We start from the raw sequence: 5,132 nt of genomic DNA, 5'->3' as shown, positions 1-5,132 counted from the left end.
CCGAGGTAATCTTACGATCATTTCATAATTAAATTACATTTCGAATTTAAATAGTTACATTCCTATTGATTCAATACATAAAATTTGACATAAGAAAAATAAAAATATAGATCATAAGACAAAAAAATTTGCAGTTTATGTGTATTTTAGACTATGTTTTTACGTTTGTAATTTTACATAACATAAAATATTTTTTAGGACGATTATATATTTGCTTACGGTCCCTTTTTGCGTCGGAAGTACGACAAAACTTACGGGACCTAAAATTACGGTGCATTGATGGTAAAATAGAGGGGGGTGAAGAATAACTATTCCTCACCCAGGGTGGCGAATATATATATACATATATATATATATATATATATATATAATATAAAAATACATTGCATATGAACAATCCTAGAACTTCAATTGTTTTGAAACGGAAGGAATGGTTATTTTTTGCAGGAAGCTTCAATCATAGAACTTCATTTATGGTTGTGGGACCCCACTCATGTGGGTCTAGGCCCTCAGAAGCTTCCTGATGAAAAATAATTTCTGCAATTTTTTCGTGATTTCTGGGGCTCCATAAAAATTGATTTTCATGGAAGTCCAAAAACATGAAGAAAAAAACAAACAACATTGGTCACTGAGTTAATAGTTAGTAAAAATAATAAAAATTAATACCAAAATGATAAAACATAGGATCAAACAATACAAAATAATAACCTGTATCACCTCGTGGAGGGAGCCCCATGTGCTTGTCCATCAAGCGAGTGCTAGTAATGTGGTAATCAAACCATAAGATATGAATAAGACCGCAAGCTCTTGTAGTTCTGAGAAGTTTTCTGTTCAAATATGTGAACAACAGCAACACACGAACTTTATCGAAATTCATACATGCGAACATATTTTGTTGGATGTGCACATTGAATACCCGATGAGTGCCACATGTTTGAATTGAGTAGAACAATGCTCGTACGTTGCAACGGGATATAAATCTTCTAATACGCCGGATTGTGATTTACCTGTCTATAATAATACGATTGTGTAAATAAATGATCCTCAAATTCTGCCCATGAATTACCTTATATTTTCATTTGAAGTTTGGTAAGTAATTAAAGTGGAACTGGCTCAGAAGGTAAGTCAATTAAGTTGATTTATGATAATTAAGTTGATTTATTATCATACAAGGAAGGTTGGACGAAGGTGGCGGGAAGAAAGATGAAATGGGAACCTTACGTTCTTTTTAAGTAGTAGAGATAGAGATTTCTTCATGCATTATATGATACCTGAGACATCCCTTTTCTCTAGTACTAGTGTACGGGTTTGGCTCCTCTGCAGTACTGCTATAACTGCAGGGGTACTGTAGAAACAGGTATCCGCCGTCCATTTCAGTCTCACGGCTCTCATCTTTCGGATTCAATTATGTTTTTATTAAATGAAGATTCTTTCTGCGGCAACGGCGGCGCCAGGGCCGGCAGCTCCCCGACGGCGAGCGGCCAGGTCGCCGGGGCGAAGGAAGCCGGCGGCGTGGCAAGGTCGACGGCGGTTCGGGTGCGCAGTCTAGGGACGGCGTCATGCGGCGGGAGGCCGCCGGGGCAGGAAACGGGCATTCTGGCCTGAGAAAGACGAAGGCGTCGGGTGGTGTCCGTCGAGGTCAAGGTCGTCGGGTGGCGCAGCCTGGGGAAGGCGGGTGCGGCAGGGCTGCTCAGCTGTTTCGTCGATGACGTAGGCAGGTGAGGCCAACAGACGGCATCCTGCCACGAATCCTGGTTAGGCAAGGACACTGCCGCGGCGCATGGAAGTCCTGCCGCCGCACCATCGACCGGGGAGGTAGCAGGCTTGGCCGGAGATACTAATCCTTGGCGGCGGAGAGTTCATCTGCTGGCTCCTCCCTACCTCTATCTCTCCGCTCTCCGGCCAAGAGTTCAGTGTGTGTGCGGCGAGCAGCGAGCTGGTTCGTTCTCTTTTTTTTCTTGACGGTAACGAGCTGTTTCTTATGGGCGTTGGATTGGCCAGGGATGGCTGATGTTGTTGCTACAGTAACATGCGCAGTAACACTAGCAGAGGAGCCGAACCCTGTACATGCCTGAGTTGATATACATGGACGTTGACGAACTCTTTATGAAGCAGTGAATCAATAACACCAGTACGATGGAGAGTGCTGTTTTTGGGTAGGATTTACTAAAAATGAAGGGTTTGATCCCCATCTTCCTTCCAATGTAAACTTCTCCAAGTAGAACTCATCGGAAGCATCCAGAGAAAATATTCAGCACCGTCCATTAGCTGCAATATATAGCATGCATCAGGTTGATGACCCTGATAGTTCACTTGCTCTATGTGTGTTGTTTCTCAAACCATCAAACCTTTGTTGTTGAAATCCCGATAAATCAAGCAGTCTACATGCATAGCAATGGTTTTACGTCTCGAACGTATGGATAAATTTTTATTGTTTCATGCTATTATCACATCACTTTCACAAACACACACGCTTCTATTCATCACCCAGGGTGCAAAATAAATTATTTTTCATCCGAGGTAATTTTACGGTCGCTTCCTAAATAAATTACGTTTGCAATATAAATAGTTACATGCATATTGATTCAATATGTAAAATTTGGTATAATGTTTTTTTAAAAAAATAGGTTATAAGACCAGAAAAATCATATTTTATGTATGTTTTACACTATGATTTTACATTCGTAATTTTACGTAACATAAAATATTTTTTATGGCGAGTACATATTTTTTTATGTTTTTTTATGTATGAAATAAGACGAAATTTACGAAACGTAAAAATACATTGCATTGATGGTAAAATAGAGGGGGATGAAAAATAACTATTCCTCACCCAGGGTGACGAATAGCGCGACGACAACTACGATGGCGATGACGACGACGATGAGTAGATCTACTATACTTTCCATTTATTAGAACTGTTTAATTTCACTTTGTATCCCAGTATGGTATGTAGTATGATGAACTCCCCTATGCTATGTTTGAACACCGGTGGTCTATGTTTAAGCGTGAACTACAAATTTGAATATGCGGTATCAGTATGAAGGATCTATTCTGACTAAGCGTCCGGCATCCTGCAAAAATCATTTCGGTGATACCGTAAATGAGTTTTGCGGGATGGCCGGTTGCGGGGTCAGCTAGGGATACTCTAAGGTTGGGTCTGTGGCGGTAAAATGTTTCACGGCGCTGGCGAGGGAACGCTGAAGACCGTAATAGCCACTCGCCTTTGAAACAAGATCCAAATATTGTCGAAGCAACATCGGGTAGAGATCCACCCCACGCAGCAGAGAGTTGGATTCTCGATATAAAACAAACACTCCCGTTCCTAGAAAAGGGCTCGGTGCAGCGCATAGATCGCATACGTCGTTTTATGGTGCGATCCTTCCACGACGACTAATCCAACGGCCTGCTGCTGTTTGGCCTTCGGCATGGACGTTCAAGCACCAATACGCAAAGGCCCTCAGCCCCTCACCCGAGTCCAGGCCAAAGCCAAAGCCCCAACTCCTCCGCACCGCACCGCAGTCCGCAGGGTTCTTCATCGCCGCCTCCGGAAGCTTCCATCCCGCGAGCGGGCAGGCTAGATCGCCGGGGCTGAGCCATGGCTCAGCCGTTCGTCTACTGCCCCGACGATGCCCGTACGTCGACTCTAGCCCCTGATTCCTCGCTCCCGCGTTCGTTCCCCTCTGCCTGACCACGGCTTCGTTTCTAATGGCGATCGTGCGCGCGCGCGTGCAGTTATGAAGGATCTAATGAACGCGGCAATCGATGGCAACCTTGGTCTCCTCAAGGTTAGCCCCTTCCTCTTTCCCACCGCGTCGATTCTTCTGCTTTTTCCTCACTTCGATCGAGGTTGCCACGCGATTTTGTTTTGGTCCATGTTGATGCGACGCTCAGTTATCTTCATATAAGCTGTCATACAAACATAGTTCTGGTCGAATGTTTTACTTGTAACAGTTTGCTATCCAGTAACGAATGTAATGCTTTTCCATAGGGAAAGGTGTGGCTACTCCCGGGAGTACTCACTCCCCTTATCCCCACCATTGAGTTCCATCGAGATTTGTGTGCTGGCGTGACCTGTGGCAGACCTTTTTCAGGTTTGTTTGTTCTAATTACCAGTGCTTTGTCTCACAACATCTGTCTGGTGCTCGTGCTAGGTAGTAGGCTGTAGGTCATGTGCAAGCTCACGGGTAGGACAGAGCTACTCACGGGAAGTGCTACCCTAAAATCAAAACACGAACTCCCTTCTCCTTCTTTTCAGTTTTCAGTTTTGACTCTCTCTCTCTCTCTCTCTCTCTCTCTCGATTTTTTACAAGCAACGTCCGGAAAACCTTTGCTTGCGGCGTGATCTCTCTCCTCACTCTCTATCTTTGTTTTTCTCACTCCCAGGTGTTGTTTGCCATGGAAGAGGGATTTGAACTGAACCTGCTGAGTGGTGGTGAGAATCTGTTGACACGTAATATTTATTTAGTTTTATATGTTACTGTGAGAAGCTTGCAGGAAACGGCTGGTCAATATGACCGGAGACGGTGTCCCTCGGCGCGACTTTGTATGCAAGACTGCCTGCACAACACTGTTGGCTGATTCCCTGGTGCAGATGAACAGTGCTCTGATTAATTCACGTAGTCTGCAAATCACAACATAGTGCCAGGCTCTTGCTCGGATCTCAAGGAACAGGAACATGCTCCAAACGGTGCAGATAACGGGGAGTACTACACCCGGGAGTAGAAAGGCCACTCTCTTTTCCATACTCATCAACACTAGTATTTTTTTGATGGCAACCATGAGTCCATGACATGCAGTTTTAGGACCAACCGTCGCACTCACATAACTAGATCGTTTGAAGTGCACTGCTCAGCAGACACATACATAGATCAGCTGAAAAATCATGGTATAAACGTGACAACTTTCGATGAAACGGTCTAACTGTTCACCACATCACAATTTATAGTGAAGAAGTACTCTAAACCGTTGTGTTTTGTCATGTATTTTCAGTTTTTCACTGGATGGCTGTCCAGCAATGCTTCAGATTGGTCCCTTGAGCTTCATGAAGTAGTTGTCCATTTCGCATGCTTGCTTCTTTTCTTTTGGTCTTCTATCTTGTTAATTGGTCTACTTATTTCTATAATGTGATT

Source organism: Triticum dicoccoides, chromosome 3A (assembly GCF_002162155.2).
Source record: "Triticum dicoccoides isolate Atlit2015 ecotype Zavitan chromosome 3A, WEW_v2.0, whole genome shotgun sequence".
Lineage (NCBI taxonomy): Eukaryota > Viridiplantae > Streptophyta > Magnoliopsida > Poales > Poaceae > Triticum > Triticum dicoccoides.
This window is presented reverse-complemented; position numbering follows the sequence as displayed.